Source organism: Cricetulus griseus, chromosome 3 (genome assembly GCF_003668045.3).
Source record: "Cricetulus griseus strain 17A/GY chromosome 3, alternate assembly CriGri-PICRH-1.0, whole genome shotgun sequence".
Taxonomy (NCBI): domain Eukaryota; kingdom Metazoa; phylum Chordata; class Mammalia; order Rodentia; family Cricetidae; genus Cricetulus; species Cricetulus griseus.
The window spans coordinates 238,269,039-238,296,890 of NC_048596.1; the positions used below are offsets into that span (position 1 = coordinate 238,269,039).

Sequence of the window (27,852 nt, forward strand, 5' to 3'; positions counted from 1 at the left end):
TTAAGCAACCAGGAGCCCAAGGCAGAGACTTAAAGCAGGAGTGGAGCCACCATAGAGCATCCCAAATAGGACCTCTGGTAAGATTCATAGGTTATCAGTAGGCAACAGCAGCGTGGGGAAGCTACAATCTCAAGACTCCAACCTCAGAGGGCGGAAACACAGGATGTGCTCAGCAATGATGTAGAACACTGCTTCCCAGGCTTTGGCTGTTCACCTTGCCCCAGAGTGCACAGGACATGGAGTCAAAAGGATGATTCTGGGCTTTAAAACTGAGCCACTTGTTCCATGCTTGACATTAGGCTTATTTGGTGCCTCTTATTTCTCCCTTTACTTGTCTCCTTTTTGGAAGACTGTATCACCTAAGCACATTGGAAGTAGACAACTCACCTGATTTTACAACCTTGTGGTTAGAGTACCTTGATCCAGACATGCTTGGAGTCTAGTCATAGCTGCTGTGGATAAAACCAGATAACAACCTGGACTTTGTGCTTTTGAGTTGGTGCTGGAAGAAGTTAAATGGGACATCTGAAACACACCACCTACAGCCAAGGCTCAGGGAACATGGTGGCAGAAGGATGTTAAGAGCCATAGAACTACTGTGAAATAGTCCAGACAAGACATGAATTTTCAACAATATGGTTTCCTACACAAGATCATACCAGTCAATATCTCAGCACAGATAAGAGAAATTGCATTTTAATAGCATGTTTAAATGATTGTACCAATTTGCCTTTCTACTTATAGGAAAATAAATAACCAGTTCTTCCGATAACTGGTTATATAGATGTATATTCAACAACTAAGCATAACCATCTTTCTTTTAGCTTATCATCAGAGCTTAAAGCAAACACCTCAAATAAAATATATTTTTATTTACATACTTGAGCTATAGAAAATCAAAACGTTTTGCTCAAATCAACATGCTACTGCTCAAAAGTATCCATGGTCCAAGATGTAAGTGGATCTCTATACAGTCTGTTCTAGAATACCAAACTGCCTTTATCTTAATTTTCCTTTTAAAAAATGGTATTTTGTAGCACAAATAATAAAAACCTAGAGAAAGATATTGGGGTTCAGGCTGAAGATCAGAGAAGCAAAGCAGTCAAGTCACAGAGAGTTCTTACCTCTACCATGGCTGGGGTGATCCTGACCTCAACATTCCTGGAGACTAATTACTCAAGACTGAATACTGAATGCCAGAATGTACCTTTTATACCTCTCTAGTGCTGGGAATTAAAGGTGTGAGCTCTGTTACTCTTTTAGACTGACACTCACATGTATCCCAGGGTGGTCTTAGAGATCCAGTTCTTTTATTTCTCTATTTTTTCTATTTCCCTTTTTAAAATTTGCTTATTTTATTTCATATGAATATTTCTTCTCCATGTGTTTATGTGTACCATGTGTGTGCCTGATGCATGTGAAGGACACAGTGGGTGTCAGAGTCCCTGGAACTGGAATTAGGAATACTTGTGAGCAGCCAGATCCCCTTTTGTTTTTGCTTTTGTTTTCTTGAGACAGAGTCTCATTCTATAGCATAGGCTGGTTTCACACATGACAATCCTCCTGTCTCAGCTTTCTAAGTGCTCAATTTACACTCAGAAGCCACCACACTTAGCCTGTGCTTTACTGGGCAGGAAAATAAAGGAATAGAATAAATCATGAAATCTGGCATCATGTGAAAGTCATTACCATTGAGCTGGGGTAGAAAAAGATAGAGCGCCACTGATAGAGATTATGTAATGAAATAGTCCATGTTCTACAGATAGTAGTCACCAAACTTAATTAAAATTATTTCTCACTCCCACTGTGAGCTCTTCTACACTATACACTTAGGACTTTCATCTCGTCACTTGAAAAAAAATCTAATAATAACAGAAAGAATTTTTTTCTCTTCCCAAGGTCAAATGAAATCAGAGATAATAGGACTTCTCATGAAGACTTTGTTTTACAAACAGGAACCTCTGTACTCTGTTTGTTTGTTTGTTTGTTTGTTTGTTTGTTTTTTCACTGTGACAAAACATGTGTCATGAACAACTTAGAGAAGAAAGATATTTTTATGGCTTATGGTTCTAGAGATCTCATTCCGTGACTAGCTGGTTCTATTACTGTAGGCTTGAGGTGAGTCTGAAACATCATGGGGGAGAGAGTAGTTGAGCTGCTCACTTCATGGCAGCCAGGAAACAGAATGTTTGGAGGAGGCTGGACACTAGGTATACCCTTAAGCACGTGCTCCCAGTGGTCGACTTCCTCCAAGCAGTCCCTACTTCCACAGCTTCCACCGTCTCTCAATGACATCATCACATAACCAATCCAAGTATAAATCTATGTAATGAATCAGAGCCTCACTATCCAACCACTTCCCCAAGGCTCCACCTCTAACTAAACACAGCATTCTGGAGCAAGACTTAAACACATGAATCTTCTAGGGATATTTCATATCCAAACCACAAATGAACCACATTTTGTGGGCACTGGGAATAAAAAAGGAAGTGGGTGGCTAGTAAATGAAAGAAGCAGATTTAGGCAACAATTTAAATGATTTTGGTAATAAAAGGAAAGAAAAAGCAGAGAAAATACATCCACATGAACACTTTGGGGCATTTAATTGTTTCAGAGTTGCCAAATGCATGCACATTTAAATGACTGTCCACTGACTGTGCAGCAGCATCTCCCAGAAGACCCCTAGGACATTTTGGAGGACCTCTTTCCTTACACTGGCTGACTTGTGAAACAAATTTTTCTTCTTCCTTTTGAGCCATTTGTCCACTGGTAACTCTTTCCTCTGTGTTTCGTCTATGCCTGTGATTCCTGCTCAACTGAACATGTTGGTTTTAGCGCATGGCAATTTTGCCTATTCAGATATGTCATTGTACTCAGAGGGATCAAACTGGAACTGACCTGAAGCCTACGCACAGACATGCATGCAGGCATAGCATTAGCACATAAAATAATACTAGTTAACATGTCAATGTGGACAGGGGAAATTCTAAGTGGTCCCATCTGTAGATGAAGAGCTACAGGTGGTCAGAGCCCATGAGAGAGGAAGAATCAGTCTCCTCCAGGGAGAATTCCTGCATAGATTGTCCATTCCCAAGCTGTCAGTCCTGCATACGGGTACATACAAGCAAAGTTAAATAGACTCAGTACATTGTTATAAATGTGTGCATATATATGCATATTCATGTAAAAATAATAATTAAGGAGAAGAGCATTAATTTAGGAGGGAGACACAGGGGAGGTTGGAGGGAAGAAAGGGAGAGGTGAGAATGATGGCGATGCAGTGCTTGTGTGTGAAGTTTTCAAAAAAAATAAAATTACTAAATCAAATCAAATCAAAGCAAATGTGTCACTGTAGCCTTATTATCTTAACAAGTATACAGTTAATTGCACATATAGATATCTTCACATAAGTGCCTCACAAATATTTGATGCATTTTCAAAATCAAGTAATTTCTCCTCTCAAATCCTAGCAAGATGACAGTACTATCAAACCACATTTTCAAAATAGACAACTGAAAAACTTAATTCTCCCCTCATCTCTATGGCCTTGTCTCCACATGCTTGGGTCCTGTCAAAACACATCACCTTTAGAGTACGTCATCATCTGATTTAAGCCATCATCATCTTTATGCACCATAGTTGAATGATAGTTATTCTCTCAAAACTGAAGGTTAAGAAAATGAAATTCCTTAAGATGACCCACCTGAGGCTTGTGAGACATGACCAACTCTGCATGAAATCAGGTCTGTCCAATTATATTCTCAGAGTGTGCAGTCAACTTGTCTATTCTCACAAATACCAAGTTCCATCCCACTGGAGGGCCTTGAACCTGGGATTTTCTTAGCCTTTTATTTATTTCTAGCTTCTACCTGATCCTTAACAACTCCTACTCTGTTTGTGTGTCTGAGCTCAAATGCCCCTTGCTCAAAGCTAAATCCCATGTTACCTTTCAAGTAGGGTTAAGCAATTCAGTTCTACCAACTGAGTTCTTGTGGTGTCCTTTGTTAGCCTTCACAGCAATGATCACAGTTTGTAAGCTTTCATTTATTTATTTGGCATTGTTCTTCCCTACTAGAGTATAAGCCCTGGGAACAGAGCTGACATATAATGTGTGTTACATAGAATGTTTGTAAATAGGTGAATATGTGACTGAAAATAGAAGTAGAAATTTCTTAGCACTTAAAAACCTCAATGTTGGGCTGGAGAGATGGCTTAGCCGTTAAAGGCTAGGCTCACAACCAAAAATAAAAACCTCAATGTTGAATCCATCGCTAAATTCAGCTATTAAATAGGCTATGCCCAGTCGTGGATTTGGTGCTGATAACCAAATGGTTCACATTTGCTGAATAACAAGGGTGGGTTTTAAACACCTCATTTGTGCTGTGTCTTACACATGAGTTTAGACTTCCCAGTCTTACACATCAGACCAGGAAGCTGATATTTAATTCACATTCTCAAAAGACTCAAGGCTCAGTACAGGATAAACTGGCTTCAAACCTAGGCACCCTGGCTCCAGAGCCTTCAGGCATTGGCACTACTTAATTAGAAACTTCCCAATCTGTGAACCATGAATGAACTACAGATGCGCCACAAGTAATTGATTCGTTCAGTCCTGGGGCAGCCAGGCTGGTGGCCCCAGGCTGTGAGCAGTCTAGTCCAGGGTACCTAAAAGGGTTAGTGATCAGCTCTGATGCTGTTCCCCATCCCTCTAAAAAAGGATAGGGAGCCCTGACTATGCCTGATGTTTCACTGTGGATGAGTCACACACCCTAAACTTGGGTGTCTGTCTTGGCAGCACGGTGGATCAGACACCTCTGGAGCTCCCAGAGAAGTTTTTTTAGCCAAAGTACATGTGTGACACAGACAGCAGCCCAGGGCTCCAATTCCATGGACAGAGAAGTAAAGAATGACTAAAAAGGATTCTGTTTTCACATAATTGAGTACATCTGTCAGGCAGCCGCAGACATGCCCTTCAAGGTATAAGTCAGCTAGCTGTAAGGTGACTGCCTGCCTGGGTACTGCTCATGGATTCAGCTAACATGAGATACATCTTCATCTTGATTTATTTAAAAATTTTCAGTTGTGGACCTGGAAAGATGGGTCAGTGGTTAAGAACACAGGTAGCTCTTCTAGAGGATCCAGGTTCCACTCCTGCTATCCATATAGTGGCTTACAACTATCTGTAACTCCAGTTTCAGGGGATCTGACACCCTCACACAGACATGTGCAGGCAAAACACCAATGCACATAATATAAAAATAAATAAATAAATCATTTAAAAATACTTAAAAGAAGTGAGCATTAAACTCTTTTTAGGGGCTAGAGAGATTGCTCAGTGATTCAGAGCACTTAAGGCTGTTGCAGAGGACCTGGGTTTGGTTCTCAGCCCCCATATGGTGGCTCACAACTATCTGTAATTCCAGTACCAAGCCATGCAACACCTCATCAGACATCCTTGGGCTCCTGTACCCACGTAGAACATATACATACACTTAGGCACACACATATACATAAAATAAAATTTATACATAAATAATATAAAATCTCTGAATTGGAAGCTCTTTGCATCCATTTGATGTTTTAAATCCTGTAACAAAGTTAGAGATAGAGATATGATCAAGAAATCAAGCTCAGGTTTTTGGCAAAAATGTTGCAAAAAGATGGTGTAGAGGTTTTATATCATTCTATATTGTTATCTTTAATACATTTTACTTTAATTTTCTTGCCAGAAAAAAATAACTTTTTTTCTGGTAAGCCTATCCAGTTACAGTAAATCTGACCAATTCTTCGTTTGCTTTCTATTGCTGTAATAAAGACCATGATCTAAAGCAAGTTGGCGAGAAAAGGGTTTATTTGACTTACAATTCCAAGTCGAAGTCCATCGTTGAAGGAAGCCAAGACAGTAATTCAAACAGGACAGGAACAAGGAGGCTTGTTCCCTATGGCTTGTTCAGTATGGTTTCTTATATAACCGAGTACGACCTTCCCAGATTTGGCACCAACCACAGTGAGCTAGAGCCTCCTCTACCAATTAGCAATAGAAAAAATTCCCCACAGTATCTGATGGAGGTCTTTTCTAGCTTGTGTCAAATTGGTGAAGTACTAACCATAACCAGAATCATATTCCCAGAATCATTTTCTATGCGGGTTCCAAAGAGAACTGGGCTGGGAATCCTCTTTATATCATAATTTATTTGAAGGATATTTATTTTGTGCATATTATGGACAAGTAATAAGTAGATATTTGTGTACTGCAGAGAGGCAGACACATTCAACACACTAAACCACTTGCAGCTACTTTGGGAGACACTGTGTTCTCTCTTGCTGTTTTCTCTATGTGACAGGTAAGAGTGGAGACTTTGGAGATGGAATGCTGGGTTTTTAACTCCAGTTTACTACTTAAATGTGTGACACTAACCAGGCACCCAACCTCTCTATTTTGTCATATAAAAGGGGATTGTGACAAGAACCAGCCCATTATTGAAGCAAGGTATGTAAACATCCCCAAGTGATGCATGGCATATAGCAAGTGCTCCAAAATTTCATTTTTTGCTGTTCCTTATCCCCTCTTTCCCTCTCTATGCCCCACCCCTTCCTTGCTCTTACCTAATTCAGTATCATTCCTGGCGACTGTTTTATCCCTCTTTCATTTCCTATCTACCACAGTATTAAGAATACCACGCAGAGCCCAATGTTAACCTCATCTTAGCACTTACCACAGAGCACAGCCATTTTCATTTTCTTGTCTGTTGCTTTCCCTTATTTCCTCAGAGGAATCTCCTTGAGAACGGACAGTATTCTATTGGCCCATGAATACTCACTTCCCACTATGAGGCGTTGTACTTTGGTCGTCAATGGATGACACTTGAATGGAGAAGCCCATTCTATCCCACATCTGCAACAATCACTTGGGACAGAAAAAGGAAGGCACCCACATTTTCTAACATATAATCAAAAGTCTGATCACAAGCTGGGCAGTGGTAGTGCACACCTTTAATCCCAGCACTCAGGAGGCAAAGGCAGTTGGATCTCTGTGAGTTTGAGGCCGAACTGGTCTACATAGTGAGTTCCAGGACAGCTAGGGCTGTTACATAGAGAAGCCCTGTCTTGAAAAACCAAAAAAAAAAAAAAAAAAAATCTGATTGCAGAACTAAGTATGATGTTTTCCTTCATTCTACTTTGTCCCAACTTCTTATTGACCTTATTGCTAAGAAATATGAGTTTCTCCCCTTTCTATTCAAAGCCATCCAGTTTACCATTTGTCATTCTATTTCACCCTCAGAATTGTGGGTGTGTCAGAGGAAGGCTGAGTATACTTTGTTGATGACAGTACAGTGGGCAACATGTTGGCAAGAATTTCCTAATGCTTTACAATTTGTGCAGCTGTTTGTCATAAAAAAAGACTACTCTGGTTGTCTGAAGATCAGCTGAGATGGCTCCAGCGTCAAGCTTGAGAATGGACAGCAGGACATTGAACCATACCTTTCAGCAGAAGACAGTGCCAAGTGACAACTGAGTTTGTCACAGCTTTCTCATTCTTGCCCCAAGAAGTTATCCAAGACCACCAAGTTAGTTCCCCTTGCATCTGCAGCTTGTTGCTGTTGGTTTTCTGTTTTCTAAGAATGAATACAGAGAAGAGCAAACAGGTAGTCTATGTTACAGAGAATATTGATTTTTTTCCCCAATCATCAAAACCATAGTCTGGGTGTATCTTGGGTCTTGGAAAATGAAAACCAAAAGCAGAAACAAGGAAAAAAGATTTAAGAAGTATTTAGTGTTCCTGGTGTGGGGGAAGAGAAGAAGAGCATGCAGAGAGGAGAAGCAGCATGTGTGATATATCTGCTGTCCACAGAGCCTCTCCGCGGGCCTCTGAGGATGTAGACTCACCTTGTTTTCATACCGCTACATGAAACTATGTCAGTACGCTTACAGATGGACAAATGTGACAAAATATAGTTAAATAAAAGCTCAGGCATAAAAATATTTTGGAGCTAGACATTTCTAATCTGAACTCCTTTTCTTCCAACCAAAGATGGGTAGCAAAGCCCCAGGACAAGTTTGGTCCTCTGCCTATTTCCTTAGAGTTATAAGTTGTGATGTTTTATATTTTTAGGGAGTTGGGAAAGGATGGCATGACAGTTTGTGGTGTATGAAAATTATGATAAATATATGAGATTTAAATTGCAGTCTCCATAACTTGAGAGTCAGTAGAATGCAGTGCCACCATTCCTTACACACTGGATATTCTGATTCTACAATGACAGGCGAGGAGCTGGATAAATATGATCACTTGACAAGTCTACAGAGTTGCCTAAACATCGAACACCCCTGATCTAAAAAGTTAAGACCCAAAGTGCTCTTATATGGAAAACTTTCTGAGAGTTGGCATGGTGCCACAAGTGGGAAGTTCTAGAGTATGAACCAGTTTTTCATGCACAAAATTATTTAAAGCAGGGCATAAAATTGCCTAAAGTTTATATATGGGATGAATGTATGAAACACAAACCAATTTCATGTTTTGTCATTGCTCTTGTCTTCAAAATATCATGCAAATACCAATTCAAAGCACTTCTGGTTACATACATCAGACAAGGGAGATGCTCCATCTCCATCTGGTCCTCTACAGAAGAGATTTGTCATTTGCCAGCCCCTCCACTAAGATAGTGATTTGCCTGCCGACATTTATTTTAAAAGGAGAAAAAGAAACAATTCTGTCCTTGAAAACATTCTTTTGAATTCTAAGAAGAATGATATCAGATTGATATTGTATATTGAATATAACAACTTTGATCACTTTTCTGTCTCATATGCACACAGCACTATCCTTCCCCTCAGCATTTACCTGAAAAATGTGCAGGGCTTTTTGCCAAACAAGAATTTAGCAGAGGGTGAGGATGGAGATGGCCCTTCCTGGATCTTCTAACTAAACTAAACAAGTCACTTTATCTTCTCCCATTTAAACTTCCTCATCTTCAAACTGTGACCCAGACAAGACAATTCCATGGTCTCCCAAAGCAGTAAAATTATAGGCTTCTGTGAGTTAAAATGTCATTTTAGACCGTTAACTGAGCATAGAGAGTTTGATAGCAGCATGGCTTTGCATTTATGGCAGACCAGCGGCCATATTCATGATTTATTTTACTCCAGATCCTTAGTCAGTATCTCAACTCCCAATTATGTCACTATCCTTTTAGGAAATATGAGTGGCTTTATGATAACTGGCTTCTTGGGAAGATTTCCAGGGATACATTGAGGGAAAACAGTATAAACTTCATAGTTTTCTGGTTTATCACCAATTTGAAATTTGGAATTTTCTGGGAAGGGACAAAGATGTATGCTGAGATGTGTTTTAAATTGACATTTTAAAAAATTAAATAATAATACACTTTCAGTAACTGACAGGAACAATTTTGAATTACTTTTCTGAAGTGTTTAATCCACTGACCACAAATCCAACTACAGATACAAACACTGTGTCATTGTGTCTCGTTGTGGTATGTATTTTGAGCAGAGTTCTGTCTCATCAGACTGGTAAATTCCCACAGGAAGGTTCAAAGGCAGAACTGCAATTCCATCTAGTGCACATTCATTTTATTCTATATCAGCACCTTGTCACTCCCTTTAGACCACAAAATAATCTACAAAGAGAAACTTTTCCCATATGGAGATGGCCATAACTAGGACCCCTGAGCAGATAATGCTATACCTGTCATCCATCCCTGGAGAAAGAGCTGAGCTGTAGAATGTGTGGAGTGTCCTGTAGCCCCTGCTCAGTGCAGGGTCAGTAATTCCTAACTCCTTGTTAATGCTATGTGTTTTATGCTAGCCAGCCTTAAAAGGAAGCACAGGACCACACACCACAACTTTGTATGTGGAATAGGAAGAAGTCTAGTGGTGACTGAAGAGAAATGGGGTATTTTTCATCTTATGTACTCATTGAAACCCCACGATTATGAAAAGTAGATATGATTTTAGTTTCTTAGTCTGTAGCACAAATTCTACTGGGTATTAATAATAAAAACCCAGAGACAGATATTGGGGTTAAAGCTGAAGATCACAGAAGCAAAGAGGTCAGCCACTACAGAGTTCTTACCTCGACCCATGCTCAGACCAAAGGGGCAATCCTGTCCTCAGATTGCATCTCCAGACTGCTCTGCTCCTCCCACTGCACTTCTCTCTATCAAACCTCAGACTCCCTCTGCTCCTATCTCCTTCCGCCTTATATTCCTCTCTCCACCCAGCCATACTACTCCTGGCTCTACCTCCCTAGTGCTGGGATTAAAGGCGTAGGATCTCAAGTGCTGGGATCACTTCTGTGTGAGCTCTTTTTCTCCTTTAAATAGATTCCATCTCATGTAGCCCAGGGTGGTCTTGAACTAACAGAGATCCATCTGCCTCTGTCTCCCAAGTTCTGGGATTAAAGGTGTGTGTCACCACGGCCTGGCCTCTATGGCTAACTAGTGCAGCTAGCTTTGCACTCTGACCTTCAGGCAAGCTTTATTTGTTAGATCGTAAACAAAATTGGTCACATAAACAAAATTACCACATTGGTCCAAAGAAGATGACTGTATGTGTCATGGGCAGATAGTCTTCAGCAGGAAGTTTAGACACAAAAACACACCAGGCTCAATGAGCAAACCTTGTGGTTAAACTTGACTCCCAATCCCTACCCAGCTATGTGCAATTGTGAGCAGAAGGATGGGCATCATCACAGATAGAAGGAAGGAATTAAAATATTCATCCTCTTACCTTTCTCCTTCCCAGGACACAATGTTAATTCCTCCATAAAATTATGGGAACAATTGTATCTACACACAAACTTAAAAGAGCCAGACATTCATGAGACCCGCCCCTCTACATCCAGCTTAGTAAAATTCATTAAAATTTATTGTTTTAGACTAAATCAACTAATTTTGGACTAAAAACAATTTTAGACTAAATAAACAAAACATTAACATATTAACCATGGTTCCAATAAATCAGTATCCCAGATTAGACTTAGATCCTCAAATTTCAAGTCGAAACTTTTTGTGTTTCATAATCATAACCCCCAGGATAGAACAAATTCTAAGAAATATGTCTGATCAAGGTGATAAGGGGCTCCATATGTGACTTTTAAAAATAAAAGGGGAGATTGGGTATGAGCCTTTGATATCAGCACTCAGAAGACATTAATATACAGATCTCTGAGTTCAAGGCCAGCCTGGTCTATATATTGAGATTAGGGACAGCTAGGGCTACTCAGTAAAATTACTTCTGAAAAGGCGGAAAGAGGAGGAGGACATGGTAGTGGCATGATCAAGGGATAGATGTCTGGAAATTTTTCCTGCCTATAAGGGTTGGACAGGGCACACAATATATATATAAGCCTCTTAATAAGATTCTTGTTTATGGGGGCTGGAGAGATGGCTCGGCTACCAACAGTGCTTGATGCTCATACAGAAGATAGTTCAGTTACTTATAATTCCAACTGCTTGGACATATGCTCACACAAGTTCTCACATACATGTGTGTGTGCATGCATGTGTGCATGCACGTGAGCATGCATATGGGCATGCACACATGTACACACACAAATAAAACAAAAAAGTTTTAAGTATTCCCATTTTGGGACTGGTGAGATGGCTCCATGATTAAAGTACCTGCCATCAAGTCTGAAGGCCTGAGTTCAAGTTCAATCCCTGGGACCCACATTGTGGAAGGTGAGAACCAATTCCATACACACACACACACACACACACACACACACACACTAAATGAATAAATAATAAAAATAATTAAAAGATTTCCATTTCTTTCATGTTGCTACAGTCTAAATTCTCACTCACAGGGTTTTATCTATACTCTAACCTCCCAGCCATTCTTTCTTCCATACCTACTGCCTTCAAACCCTGGCTCCCAAGACATCACCCCAAAGATACCAGCAGGTTCCCATACCTCACTGAGAAGCAGCTGACTCCTTGTAATGATCTATAGCCTCACATTATCTGATCCTTGATGTTCAAATGAAAAAGTAGCAATTACCCAATAGTCTCCATCAACAAACCAATTACCAAATGCAAACTCCTCCACCTAGGTTTACCAGGTCTCATGTGAATTGTGAGATGGCTGTGACAGAATCACTGTCTTTCCTGGGACCGAGACTATGAGCAATAACAATCTTGCCATATTCATTCATGTTTTCTACCTTATGAGGGAACTAGTCCTCAGAAAGCAGTGCAGCCAAGGACCAAACTAATCTAGAAATGGAAGGAGGAGAGAATCCTGATGGGGTACTGATATGGTTTTCTGTATCTACCATCCTGGAAGTCTGCTGTTATTTTTAGGCTTCTAGTGAATTTCCTTGTTGACTGAAACCACTGGGTTTTTGTGACCTGAAACTAGAGACTCATGAGCCCCATCTACATGAGAGACCACAGTCAGAAATCACCACATTTGAAGTCTGAGATTACAGACTGGATTTCTTGGGGGTACTGGCACATAAAGGACTTGTGCACATTTAAATCTATTCTCTTAAATTTTTAAGACTTTCACAAAGTTTTCAGAGAGTCCTAGAACTTTGTATAATTACACAGTTCATTTGAGAAATGTTAGTTGAGACCGATCTTGAAATGAAGAGAAAAGCACGTATGTTGAGTGGCTGTGTGCAGAGTGTCTCTCATTCGATTCTCCAAAGACTCAACTTTAATTTCAAGGAAATTTCAGCACACAGGGGTTGAGTAGCTTGCTCAAAAATATATAACCAAGGGTGTGGAGAGATGGCTTAGTGATTAAAAGTACTGGCTGCTTTTCCAGAGGACTCAGGTTCAATTCCCAGTACCACATGGCAGCTGAAAACTGTCAACTTTCTGTAACTCCAGTTTTAGGGGATTTGATGCCTTCTTCTGGACTCTGTAGGTCCCAGGCATGCAAGTAGTGCACGAGCACAAACACACACACACACACACACACACACAGGAAAAAACACTCATTCAACAGAAAGCAGGAGGACAACTAAATATTTCTCTTAGTGGTTTCTATTACTGGGATCTTGTGGAAATGGAGTGGAATGAGAAACTCCTAGGAAGGCAGGGGGAGTCTGATATTCTGGCAGGCAGTCAATTTCCTCCAGGTAGCATGGATCTCAGTGTCCATTCCTGCTACAGAATATGAAGTCGACAGTACCCTCCATGCCTCTTAAAACCTTAAAACTTGTCCTTAATTGTTAAAGGTGCCTCCATCCCAGTGAACACTTTCTTTCTGGGTTTGGGATGCACACAGGGATTTAATCATTGCCTTAGTCTTTTATTTGGGCAAGTTTGAATGGTTTTCATGGGTATTCTTCTTTGAGGAACTTTACCCTTGATGGCTGTTTATCTGGTGCCATTCAATCAATGCTGCAATTATTTAATATTTTTAAAAGGAAAAGTGTTTCATTCTGGCTTTTTGATGTAGCTGTATAGTAACATCATAATCTGGATAATCTGGGCTAAATCATCAGCTTTTGGCCTAATTGTCTGGCCCATACATAGTTGATTTACTGGATTCTCAGCTTCATTTTACATGAATAGACAAAGTCTGACTGTAGTTACTCACAGGCACTGTTAACTCAAGCTAGCAAGCAACCAAGGCTGTAATAAATTTGTATTTAAGACTCAACTTTGATTTTGATTACAATTTTCAAAAGTTTGTTGCTTATTGGTATGCCTCTCTTTGAAATACTTTCTGTGTAAACACTACACAAAGCCTTATATGTTTACGCTCTAAAATATATCTGATATTTTATGAAATAGGTAGCAAAATTAATGTTTTATTTTTACTTGACTGGTAAGTTGAGCAAAGAGTCTCTAGATTCTTATCTTGTGAAATATACAGTCAATGCTTTTGAATATAAATGTAAAATTTTATTGAAAGAATAATAATATGACATGTGGCTCTAAATTTTCACTTAGGAACAAAATTATAAACTAAACATATGCCAAAGGAGACAGATCTCTGTGAGTTTGAGTGAGTTCTAGGACACCCAGGACTGTGTGGAGAGGGACCCTGTCTTAAAACAAAACAAATTGCCCCACACACAACCAACTAACCACCCACCCACCCAATTAACCAACCAAACAAGCAAACAACTAGAAGAGAGAAAAGAGGCAACTTGCTTCTTTTGATATTACAAATGCCAGCAGTAGAGTCACATCTTGACACCACCTCAGTTTCTTCTCACAGTCACTTTGAGTAGGAAGCCATTTCTACGAGATATGTGGGCAAACTGAGCAAATTGGTTGGCAAATCTGCTAATGATGGATGAAGGATTCAAATCCAGGTCCATCCCATCTTAGATATTTCTGAGTCAGATAAAACAAATATGACTATTTGTCATTTGCATTAAAAAGTAAGAGCTTCTGGAAAGGAATAGAGATTTTCAAAACAAGAAATAGTTAATAAACACTTTGAAAAGTGTTCAACACCATTAGACATTAGGGGAATTTGAGTTAGAACTACTTTAAGAATCTGTCTCACCTAGTCAGATGGCTATTAGTAAAAAAAAGTTAAAGACAACAGAACAGATGTTTGCAAGTTTGTGGGGCAAGGGAAGCCTTATTCATGTTGGTGGGAATGAATTCTTGTGTAGTACTTTGGAAATCAGCCTGGAGGCTTGAAAGAGAACTACCACATGACCTAGATATCCTGGGCATGTACCTAAAGGACTCTAGACTCTAGACATGCTCATTCATGTTCATTGCTATTCTATTCACAATAGCCAAGAAATAGAAACAGTCTAAATGCTCATCAACTGATGACTGGATAAGGAAAATGTAATTTACCATGACAAAAGCTGCATGTTTCCTCTCCTGTGAATCTTTCAATATGTATGTTTGGTTTGAAGTACCTGTAGGAGCCAGGAAGACAGAATGGGTCTCGTGGTGCCTTAAGAGGAGGGGCTTTAAAATGTAATTGAGAGTGACAGCTTAAAAATCCATGAGCAAAGCTCCATTGCTTCAGAATTGTAACTATATGGAAGTTCATTAGTTGGAAACATGATAAGTATTTGGGTGGCTTCACTTAAATCTGTGGAGTGATGTTTCTGTTTTTGAGCTAATCAGAAGAAAGACATTTTAATTAAGTAATTTTAAAAAGATGGAGGAAGGCTAGTAAAGCATTGGTGATAGGAAAGTAGAGAGAGGGGATGCTCCTCTGGTGGCAAGAAAGGTTTAAGTGGAGATAAGATGGGGAGATATAAAAGATGAAGGGTGAAGGAAGGAGGGCAGACCTAAATTAAGGGTGTCTGAAAAAGCTGTATAAACACCTACTATTAGGTTTTTTCCATTTTTTATTTGAATTAGAAACAAGATTGTTTTACATGTCAATCCCAGTTCTCTCTCCCTCCCCTCCTCTCCTCTCCCCCCCAACTAACACCCTACCTATCTCATGCCCTTTCTGCTCCCCAGGGAGGATGAGGCCTTCCATAGGGGGTCTTAAGAATCTGTCATATCCTTTGGGATAGGGTCTAGGCCCACCCACGTTTGTCTTGGCTCAGGGAGCATTCCTCTATGTAGAATGGGCTCCCAAAGTCCATACCTATGCTAGGGATAAGTACTGATCTACTAAAAGAGGCTCCATGGATTTCTGAGGTCTCCTCACTGATATCCACATTCCTGGGGTCTGGATCAGTCTCATGCTGGTTTCCCAGTCTAGGGACCAAGAGCAACCCCTTGTTCAGGTCAGCTGTTTCTGTGGGTTTCAACAGTCTGGTCTGGACTCCTTTGCTCATCACTCCTCCTTCTCTGCAACTGGATTCCAGTTCAGTTCAGTGTTTAGCTGTGGGACACCTACTATTTGTAAGCCAACTAACAAAATGTAAGTTAAAAAAAGTTAAAGACTTAGAAGAGGGACATACTGCATGGGTGGATAATATAGTTCTTAGAAACCGTTTGTTACTTAAACCAAAATCCTAGTACTATGTATGTGATACTCCTTGTAAGTTGTTGATCAGAGAAGCCTACACAATACAGGCTCTTTTAAAAAAGTTTTTTTTTGAGAAAGGATCTGACTATGTAGCCCCCACTAGCCTAGAATCTGCTATGTAGAGCAGGGTGGCCTCAAATGCACTGTCTGTTTGCTTCTCTCTACTTCCTGAATGCCAGGATTAAGGGTGTGCATTACCATACCTGGCTACCATACAGGCTCTTGCCATTCTTCTCGGGTGCTCATCAGATCAATGTGAGAAGACCTGCCTGCTGAAGACACTTACACACTTGGGTTACACAATATAGAGAAATCAAGCTAAAGTGAGCTGGAAGCTTCTTCCATGGTAGCTAGCTTTCGGTGTACTGCAATGTGCTAAGCAGGTTACTGAGGGGTAATAAGGCACCGGTGATATTACCTGACTGTAAATCCTATGAATTGTATTGCTAATATTCCAGTCAAGGTATTCATATGGGTACAATAGTAGTCCAACTGTTTTGGGTGTAACCAATTGCTCTCAGCTTGGATTCGAAGCTCACTCTGAAGGAGGAACTACATGCTTGCATGGGGAGGTCGTAACCTCTAGCAGGGGAATTGGCTACTGTTACTCAGTTAACTTGGCATGGCACCAAACTGCAGTCTAAATACTTACATTTATACACAAATACTACTTTTACCCTTAATCAGAAAAGGTTCTTTTTTTGCAGTGAACAGGAATGAATGCAAAGATGCGTAGCTGATCAAGGTGCTTAGAGAGACAGTTGAGTGTTCAGAACTAAACAAGACATCCATTGCTCCCTGGCTAATGCTCAGAAAACGCTGCAGATGAAGGAGCAAAAAGAATTTCAGAGCCAGAAAATAGGAAGAAGGGCTGTGAAATACTACCTTTAGGGCAAGATACAGCCATCGCAAACATGATCTTACAACAGCTGTAGTTGTCTGCATTGGGCACACACACACACTGGGCTTGTCAAAAGTCAGTCTTGGACAGAGAAGAGACTCATGGGCCCCTATCCCTCCATGCTGAACATTTGTCTACTGATAGATTTTGGAGGGAGGAATGGTCATTCTTTTCAGCTGTGTAAACAACTATATATCCAACAGTGTATGCCCAACCGGGCTCCAGTGGATAGTTCCAAAGCAGTGGTAACATGGATGGCCAAAACAAAAGACATGAGAGAAAGGGACCTGTAAGGGGGGTTCTGATAATAGAAAAGAGAGGGAAACCAGACAGGGTGGGTGGAATAAGAGCAAACAAAATGTGCCCTATAGATGAACCAATTGTGAGGGAACAAATTTAATTAATAAAAAAGTAGAACCCCATGGACAAATCTAGATAGACAGGTAGATGGTAGATAGAGGCTAGCATTTTTCTATGTAGCTTATGCTTTCCTTTTTAGCTGCAGTCCCCCATAACAATGTGTGACAATAGTGAAGATATAAAACATAAAACATGTACAACAGCACCCCCATGTCCTTCCCTTCTCCTGCTAGTGTTCTCTGAGACCCCCACATTCTATTCGGTGCTTTTTAAGTTTCTCTCATGAGTACTATAAATGCTAGTCTCTCACTAGTCCCACTCATCCTGGCTGGTTTCTCAGCTCTTTAAGGGGTAATACATTGCTTCCCATAATTGTTCCTCTTAACCTCTTACTCTGACTTCAGGGCTCCTCCCCAGAATCTCACAGCACTTAGGTAGGATAGAACCTATTCAAATGAGCACTATAGTTCTTAAGCACATGGTCACTGCTTGCCTAGCATGTCTTGTCCTGAAATTGCCTAGTTGCTAATTATATTACCAGGTGTGTGGGCCTGGTATTTCCCAGTTCTTATGTAACAGAACACAGGCACTTTTAATCCTCTTTGGAAAAACTGCATTGGCTTATCCCTGGATCTGTGAGAGTAGGTGAGTAGTGGGTAAGACTCAAGACAATTCTACTTGAATACATCATCCTAAAGCCGCTTCTAGGAAAGACGGACCTGTCTTCCAGGGCCCTCTGCTTAGATATGTACAAGTCTCTCAGAATAATCAGTTTGGTAAGATGGGGTAAATTACTCTTCCCGAGAGGGGAAAAATTAGTGGGGTAAGGCACTGAACGGGAAGGCAGAGTGAATAAAAATAACCCTGTAGAGGCATGGCTGGAGAAGGACCAATAGCAGCAATTCTAGTGGGAGATATGGGACCTGATGGCTGTGATGCATTGACTCCACATCCCTTCTCTTGGAGCCTGTTTTTTGTTTTGTTTGTGTAAGTAGGTTCTTTAGGACAAAAACAGTGAATACAGGAGTCTCTGACGATAAGCCCCACTGTGTGAATGAGTGAAGCTCTACAGAAGACAGTAGGAAGTGACACAGATTGTGGCCAACCAAAGAACCAAAGTTGTGGCTGGAGACATATCTAATTTACCACCACTCACTGAATGACATTACATGGAAAGACTTTTGTCCCAGAGGCCTCTTCTGAGTTGCCCAAGCTTTAGGGAATCTAAAAGAGATGTGGAACATGGCTGCCACGTGGATGGGAGATGATCACCAAGGTAACAGAGCAGGCACTGGACTAAAAGGGAAGAATCAAGTGAGTCTTACATGCAGTACACAAAAATGCCCAGTGAGGAAACAGAATTTTACCCACTAAACCGCTCTTCTTGAGAGCCAGAGAAAGCTTGTTTTAGTTATGAAAGAGAGGGCTAGAAAAATCCATCCCCTAGATGCCTAGATCATTAGTAAAATCTACCAAGATCCCTCATACCCACTGTGAGTAGTTTCCTGTGGTGCAAGCAAAGACTTTAGTGTGGGGCACAGTTCAGTGTCACGCAGCATCCAAAGAGCCTGAAGTTAGCAGAAATTCAAAGAGAGGGTTTTAGATCTTCCCAAGTTGTGGGATTGGCTGAAGTCCAAGCCAATTATAGCTACATCTCCAAGGTGAAGAAGGACACAGCCGACATCTGGGTTCCATTTATAATCCCAATGTTCCAGGAAGATGGAAGAACTAGTTACAGGGGTGTTGAGTGAGAAGGCCTCAGAAGGGCCCATGCACAGTGCCCTTAAAAGCATTTTCTTGTCTGGCTGCTGCCTTGTGACAGGAGGAGGCTGGCCCCTTCCATTGTGTGGTACCTGTAGGGGCCCTCCCATCCTGGGAGTGCTTCTGAAAGGACTAGTTCTGCTCCTCAGTATCTTCCCTGCAATGGGTGCAGCATGGTATGGTGCTTACAGAATCCCAATGACTAGGAAATGAGTGTGAGCAGTTGGAAAATTAAAGAAATGAGTTCTTAGTGTTCTGGTGTTGCAGACAGTTTGTTGAGCCGTCTGGGGGTGATTGCAGCAGTTAGAGAGAATGGACAGCTCAAGCCTAGTGTGATCAATTCTAGTTGAATTTTTGCATGTGAATTTACCTGAACCCACTAACATGCTAAGAACAGCAGTTACACTGTATGAATCCCCAAATCTTAAACATTTGTCTTAGTGGTTCTTTTTGCATAACACAAAACTGGCTTTGTAGTAGCTAGACCTGGAGAGAGAACACTTACCTTCCTTTCTTACTATCACCTGGCACATCTTTTTGTTGATGTCACAGGAGCTGGGAGAAAGGTTGGGGAGGAGGAAGCGGAGAAACAGGGAAAGACAAGGAAGAGGGGAAAACAAGTGTAACCCAAGGAGGAAGAATCCTTTGGCCACACATATGCAGGTAGGATATGTGAATGTGACTACAGTGAATTGTGGGTCATGGAGGAGGCAATGGACTGAGAGTCTCATTCCTAGTAGGCAAACTCCTTGATGGAGCAACTGGAGCAAGGCCATCAGTGCTAAATCACAGAAGGTGTCTACCCCAAACCAGAAGAAAATGGTGACCTTTATGAAGGGTAAGTGGTAGGGAAGCGAGTGGTACTGGTCTGCCTGTTGCAGTTACTTCCTTGTCTAGCCAAGAGGAAAATGGCATTCTCTTGGAGAATGCAGGGAATACAAATTGCAGGACAGACCATGTAAAATGCACTTGCCTCCAGGCACCTTCTTTGGTTGCTTAAAGAAAGTTCCTATGCACTGGAGATAAAGTGGGGTACAAAGATGGGAACAGAGCTGGGTGGTGGTGGCACACACCTTTAATCACAGCACTCGGGAGGCAGACAGATCTCTGTGAGTTCAAGGCCAGCCTAGTCTACAAAGCTACACAGAGAAACCCTGACTTGAAGAAATAAAAAAAGAATTAGGTGAAAGATGGGAATAGAACCTAGCTGACATAGAGCACCTGGATCCTGCTTTGCCTGAAACCTACAGACACATTTCTGGACTTTCTAGTTAGCAACACACTGAAACTTAACATTTTCAATTAGTTTAAGCCAATTTAAGCTAGGGTTTTATCATTTGAAACCAAAAGTTTAATTAGTGTCCATGAACCATCTCCCTGGAATTTCCCAGTGATTAGCTGTTAATAACTATACAAGATGACAAAAAAAGCAGCATTGGTGAGGGCAAGAATATTTATGACAGGGAATATGGCAGAGAAAACATGAAGAGGAGCACGTGACGCTGTTTTCAGACTTACATTTGTCCCCTTTGTTATAGATTCTTTATTCAGGCTACTCTTCTTGTCCCTCTTAGAATGTTTCTCATTGCTATAACAAATTATCCCGCCTAGAGAGATTGCTCAGTGGTTAAAAGTGGATACTGCTCTTGCAGAAGACCCAAGTTTGTTTCCCCAGCTTACAAGTAAATGTCTGTAACTCAGGCTCTGGGTGATCTGATGCCCTCTTCTGGCTTCCAACGGTACCTCCAACACATACACATACACCACTCTCTCTCTCTCTCTCTCCTCTCTCTCTCTCTCTCTCTCTCTCTCTCTCTCTCTCTCTCTCACACACACACACACACACACACACACACAGGTATCTACCACAAACACACATGAATAAAATAGATCTTAAAAATTATCTGAGGGCAAATGCTTTGTAAAAGCAAAGGGCTTGTTATCAGAGGTTTAAAAGCTGAAAGTTCAAAGTTAGAGTCCTCAACAGTTTGACCTCTGTTGGAGGCCTTGAGACAGACAGTAATGTGGTGGGAACACACATTAGGCTCTCACATAGTGAGATGGGAAACCAGGGAATTAGAAGGGATCCCATTTGTTCTTTTCATAAGTTTGATTTCTTGAGAACAACTAGGGCTATAAGAGCATTAACTTATTCTCTTCCAAAGGCACTCTTCCAATAGTCTAGCCACCTAAATCAAATTCAACTATCTCAACACTAGTACACTGAGGACCAAGCCTCCAAACAGATAAGCCCCAGGCCCAGGGGTAATATTGCTGAGCTGAATTGTGTCCTCTACTCCTCAAAAGAAATGCTAAACCTAGACACTTCAGAATACTATTTTATTTGAAAACAAGGCTGCAGATGCAATTAGCTAAAACAAAGTCAGACTGAAGTAGTATAGGCCACAGCCCCCTGCCCCATAAGAGAAGAGAGGCACAAGGAAAATGACTTAAGATGACCCACGCAGAGGTAATTGAAGTAGCTGAAAGCCAAGGAATAGCAGATTGGTGGCCCCACCTAGAAGTCAATGAGAGCAAGATGGCTTTCCCCATACTTTGCATGGAAACACTGTCCCTGCAGACACTGTGAGTTAGGATTCTGGCGCTCAGAAATGTAAGTTAGTGCATGTCTTGTTTAAGCCATCCACTACAGAATGGCTTGCTAAAGCAGCACTGGCAGACCATCAAGAGGGTTGTCATGTCCTGTTTCATTTTGGAAAATAAATCCATCTTAAAGGTTTAAATATTGTGAGATGTCTTAGTTAGTGAATCTGTTGTTGCTATGATAAAACACCATGGGAAGCAACTTAGGGGAGGAAAGGGTTTATTTGGTTCACAATTCCCAATCACAGTCCATCATTGACAGAGGTCAAGGCTGGAACTCAAGGCAGGAACCTGGAGGCAGAAACTGAAACAGAGGCCATGGAAGAGTTCTGCTTACCAGCTTTTCCCCTTGGTGTGGGCCTTCCCATATCAACTGTTAATCCAGAAAATATACTACAGGCAAATTTTATGGAGCATTTTTTCAATTAAAAGTCCCTCTTTCTAAGTGACTCTGGGTTGTGTCAAGTTGACATAAAACTAACTAACCTTGAGGAGCTATGACATTAAAATTTCCCAAGATATTTGCATAAATGATTACTGATGAGAAAAGGCAGGAAGTGAATGTATAAGGATGGAATTCAGACATCACCCAGGAACAATCTCTTCCCTATGCATCATTACGTAATAACTGTTCATTAGAACAGAAGTTCCTCTACTGTGTTGGAGATGACTTGGGATCTGCTGCAGGACTGGAGGTAGGTGATGTGTTAATTTCTAAGGCCCACCTCACCTTTGAATAATTCCTCGTTGCATTTTGGAATTTGTACCCAAGATTTCCATGGGTAAAAGAGTTATGAAGCTAACATGGATTATGGCATTACTTAACTCCCAGAAAGGCATTTTTTTTTTCTTCACCGTTTCTGCAGAACATGTCCACTTTCATGTGTGTTTGTCAGCAAATCAGAGCTGCCCATCTCTACTAAGAATCCAAGGTGAGGCAATCAAACAGGATGCACAGCACAATTCCTCCTCTTTGGTTCTCTGGGATTCTGATAGTGTGGTGTGAAGCTTCGCAGGTTTTGTTTCTTTGTTTCAGTCTTTTTAGAACCCTAAATCACGATCCGCATGACTCAAAATATGCTAGGAGACTGTTAGAAGTAAAAGTCAAAATATATAATTTATACTTGTTGATTTATGGGCTGTCCTTTTTGCCACTGGATAAGCAGAACAAACTATCAGGATGCAATATTTGCATTCTCGCAGCGGAGGCAGCAGCAGTCCCGGAGTGCCAGAAACAATGTGTCTGACACTAGAGAAACGCACAAGCTAAAGATGAACTTGCAATTCCCAAACGAACATGGTTCTCACACCCTTCAACGTTTTATAATTTTATAGGTATGATCTCCCTGGAAATCCACAGCCATCCTGGGACTTATGAGGATTGGTGTTTCTTACACTCACCCACAGATGGGCTCAGAGCCTAAATAGATTTAGAGAATGCTCTCCATCCTCAGCCCTGTTAGTGAGAGTCAGGGTTACCTGTTTTCTGAGATTCCTGCACTCACAGATGAGTGAAGTGTGTCTCCTCCCCCCTTTTTTTTTGTTTTACAGAGTGTTTCAGTGGTGAGAAAGCTTAAAATGGCTAAGCAGTATCTGGAGCCCTACTTTATTTCCACTGTTTCTACCCTGAAAGCTCAAGTCACTTTTGTTTTTTGTAATAAGCAACAAGTTCCCGGAAACAAATAACGAATACCATTGTCAATCCCGTTAAAAAATTTCTTCAGTTAAGCATGTGAATCTCAAAATATTCTTCAAATTATAATAGCTATTCATACACCCACGCTCTGCCTTCAAGACAGCCGCCACAGAGCACCCAGAGCACCAAGGCACTTTTGGCTGGGTAGGTGGGCCGACTGTGTACTCCGGGATTCTACAATGTCTCTCGGGCTTTCTTCTTTCTTCCTCTCCTTTGACATCCTCCCTTTCAAGTTACAGGTTGGGGTGAGTACCTTGAAGGGGAGAGAAAGATGAGAGTGGACCGGTATGTTGAAGGATGGCAAAGCATTTTGAAGTAATATGGGCCCCCGAAAAGAAATCAAGGACAGGCATTTCGGCATCTTAAAGAATGATGCCGAAGTTCAAGTCCAGGCTCCCAGCTCGGGTCTTTGTGTCCTTTGCAAAGTGTCCCATGTGGGGACAGAGACTTCCCACTTCCCAAACGCAGATGAATGCAACGGTAGGAAAGTCCTGAACTTTCAAAAGCATCATCCCGCGAGAGGAAGTTTCAGGCTTGGCCTAGGGAAAAGTACCAGGAGGTGTGCGGGGGTGGGGCAGTGGTGATCTGAGAGGTCCCCGGGGAAGGAAGGGGAGTCCAAGGCGAGAGCCGGGAAAGCCAAAAGAGAAGGCATGGGCGCAGCGCCGGGCAGCGCGCGATCCCCGGCTCCTCGGCTGCGCGGGAGCGCAGGCCCGAGGGCTCGGGTGACATCACCCGCGGGCCCCTTCCTCCTGCCGGGTGGGTGGGGCCTGGCGCGCCGCGCGGGCGCGGGGTCAAGGAGGGGGAAGAGGAGGAGCAGGCCTGGATGTGTCTGTGTGAGGACCCGGGAGGGGCGGAGGCGGTGGAGCGCGTGGCTCCCGGCTGCCCGCGCCAGCCCTGCCCGGCCCGACGCGCGGCCTCAGTGGCGCCCGCAGCGCAGCGCACTGGGATCCGCGCGCGGAGCGGGACCCCGCCGGGCGCGGCCTGGAAGGAGCGGGAAAGCAAAGTAAGGCGAGCAGCATTCCCAAGTTTTTCCCAACTTCGCCCCCTACGGCGGCGGCGTCGTCCCGCTGCTCGGCGCGTCCCCAGCGCTCCCCGGAGTGGCGGAAATTAGAGGGACGGGCGGGGGTGGGGGCGCGCGAGGGAAGAAGGAGCGGGGAAAGAGAGGAGAGTCTGGCCACATCTGTGAAAACTTGGGGAAGGAGGGCGGGGAGAAGGAGGAGCGCAGGAACGCGCAGAGGGGAGCGCGAAGGCCGCGCGCAGCGGAGCTCAACTTTTGCAGCCGGGGCGCTCGGCCTGGACGGGCCCTGGTCGCTAAAAGTCGACTTGACGGTCGGGGGCTCCTTTCTTTCTCTTTCTCCTCCCACCCGCGGTTGAACTAAATCAGAACTGTCACTCAGGGCCGGTGACTCAGAGGGATCAGATTACAGGATCCCTGAAACTGATGCGCGGGCTGCAGCGGCGGGAGGGAGCGGACCGGGCCGCGCCGCCGGCGCCCGCACACACTCGCCCGCCGCCCGCCGGTCCCCGCCGCGCCCTCTCGCCCAGCCGCCCGCCCGCGCTACACCATGCCCGCCGCGGCTGCACACTGCGGCCAGCCGGGCCATCCACGGTAGCCCGAGCCGCCCACCGCTCCTCCCTGCGCGGGTCTGGATTTGGGACCTGACAGCCACAGCCGCAGGTACGTCCCGCCCGAAGTTCTTTGTTTTGCGGGCCCCGCAGCCCGCCCTGTCGAGCCGCCGCGCGGCGTCGGAGCAGCTTCCGTGCGCTCTCGCCTTCCCGCGCTCTTGGGGGCTGGACTCGGCGCTCCCAAGACGGACTGCAGCCCTCCTGCCGGCCCCAGGGCGTGCGGACCAAGTTTGCAGCGGCGGCGCCCGCGCCTACTCCTCGCCAAGTGCTGCGCGCTTAGAGCTGGGGCCGCCCGGAGCTGCGGCTGGTCCTCGCGCCGCCGCAATCCGCAGCTCCGCCGGCGCGCACCGCCTGGGGATGCGCGGGGCCCGCCGCTGCCCGGCTCGTCCGGGTCCCGCCTTCACTTCTGAGGGTGGGGGTGCGGGGTGAGCGGATGGAGGGCGCGCCTCCGCGGTGGGAGAGGAAAAGTGAAAGTTGTACCATCTGTGGATGATTTGGAATTCTGTCTCTTCCTTTGCAGAGGTAGGGCAGACAGAAAGAAAAGAGAAAGAAAGAAAAGTAGCCGTGGTCCTTGCGGCATTCACTTAAGAGGCCGAATTTGCACAGAGCAGAGTTGGGTATGGATCACTCCACTCTGCCAGGGATACTTACTTTCTGGAGTTGCAACGGGGCCTGAGGATGTGGAGTTTAATATTGATCCTACACTTGAAAGTTGATGAAGCGACTTTTCAGCAGATGGCCACATGCCCTCACACTCGGCCTGGCCTTTGCCTATTATCCCTCGGTGAACTTGGTATCCTTCTGTGAACTTTGTGCCTGTGTCCTGGAGTGCACCTTTTTGAGCACCACGCCATTCCTCAGGCTTTCTTAGCTGTGTGTGTTAAGACCACTCACGGAAGTTTGCTGCACCGCGTCCCCCCACCCCCAAACTTGGTTGTAGACTGCGAGATAGATTCTGGCCTCGGGTACAGTGCTCATGGCCCTCTGCCAGTTTATATGTACATATATTTATGTAAAACATTTTCTCCCAGCTCTGTGCCAGCTGTTCCACATTTTCCAGCTGCCACTTCAGTTTGAAATGATGGACTGTCGTCCTCAAGTAAAAGAACCCTTTAGTTCGAGGTATGGAGGGCCGGCCGCTGTGCAAAAACAGGGGCAGTGCCATTAGCCCCGCTGGTATTATTAGTTCCAAAAAACACCTCGTACCCTTCTTTTCCCCCTTCTCAATTACAGCTTTCCATTGGGGTACGTGCACTGCTGAAAATTCAAGTGATTAGTCCCCCCCCTTTTTTCTAAATGATTTTATGCAGAGCTTGGGTGAGGCCTTTTTTTTTTCTTTTCTTTCTTTTTTTTAGATTCTTGAAATATGTGTCTGGTGGAAATAACTTCTAGAAAAAGAGTTGCAGCTTGAGAGCATTGGCCATAGCTGGGGGAAGGGGAGCTATGCTGTGCCATCTGAAATCATCTTAGTTTAGTCTATTTTAAGGGGAAGGAAACCCTTCCTTCATTCTCCTCATGTCACAAGCTTGTACTGTTTGATGTCTTCACGAGTTATAGACCGAATTCTTCAAGAACTGGCCTAAAGTATTAATTTTGAGTATTTATGTAATTGCTCTGTAATTTGAATAGGTGCCTTATTGATTGATTCCCGTAATTATTTCATTTGGGTTTTAAATTAAAAATTAATAATAGTCTGACAGTTTCTTAATTACATGTGTCAAGATTATTTTGAAGCAGGAAAATGCTATGTTTTAAAATAGTGAAATAACCTCAGAATCACTTCATTTTTCTCAAGCAGAGCAGTATTTCAGTTGAGAGGATATATTAAAGCAGTGCTGGTTGGTTTTAACAATGTAAACTGTGCAGAGTATCTACAGAATTTGTTTATGTTAGGAAATATTGGCTTTAACAATCTGGGCCACAAGCTCTGTGGCCAGTTAGATTATAGTCAGACCTTAAAACAAACATGAAATAACATTTAAATGAGCTGAAATTGCATATTTATACAGAGCAGAGAGTTTATTTTACACTAAAAGCTATTTAATTAGAAACTCCCCGCCTAAGGGGAGATCCTTTCAGGGTATGTAATTCTTAAAGTTAGCCTAGGGAAGCTTTTGGTTTAAGATGCATGAATAAGTTCAATGTGAGAGGTGTCTAGTGAAATTTCACACAGGCAGAAACACTTTAGAAGATATAGATTGCTTTACTGCTAATAGACTGGCAGGTTTAGCTCCAATGCCTACCAATTCCCCTTGCTTTTTACATGTTCCTACTCCCTGATTGAACTCTGGTGTACATACAGTTTTTATTGTGTGTCTGATTTGCCAAGGACCACAGACAGAAATGAGAAAATTCAGCACTGATGAAAAATGGCCCTTTTGAGTTATTTCATTACCTACTTAATGAAAGAATTGTTCATTTAACAATTGGATTCCAGAGCCTAGAAGTTGGACTCTTCCTTTGTTTCGAAGCCCATGAAGTTTTCTTAATTACCTGCACGCTGGAAGAGTTACAGACTTCCTCTGGGCTTAGCCATTTAGAAGTGAGTCCTGTGTAAGGCATGCTGCTTGCTGCATGCCCCTCCCCGCTTTGCTTTCTGAGGACAGTTTGGAAGCCTATGAAAGGAAACACTTTAATGATCATTGTTGTATGCACTCACTTATATGGAGACAGTAATGTTCTAAGAAAAACCAGTCTCGAAGAAGTGAACCAGTGAGTCATGAAATGCTCAAGAAAACCTTAGTAATGGAATGTTAATGCTTTTAGACTATAGTAGATTATCTTAAAAGTCAGACTTCTTTTTTCTGCAATTGTTGTAAATCCCCAGCTGAAGAGTTCTTTGAAGGGGGTTTAGTTCTTCTGGCATTCATATATGAGGTGGGTCTGATTTGTTTTGGAAGATTCAAGGAGTTTTCTGCCAATTTTTCCTGTCGAGAGGCAATCAAAATGCTGAAATGGCTAC

General features: G+C 42.8%; 1 protein-coding gene across 2 annotated transcripts in view; it reads left to right on the forward strand.

Moving 5' to 3' along the window:
- The first annotated feature begins 24,129 nt into the window (after nucleotides 1-24,129).
- The window catches only part of Gli3 (GLI family zinc finger 3), a 266,280-nt gene continuing 262,557 nt past the window's right edge, over nucleotides 24,130-27,852 (forward strand). For both annotated transcript variants that reach the window (XM_027409397.2, XM_027409398.2), the window contains exon 1: nucleotides 24,130-24,267. The gene's annotated coding sequence lies outside the window, so the exon portion shown is untranslated. The remainder of the gene's footprint in view (nucleotides 24,268-27,852) is intronic.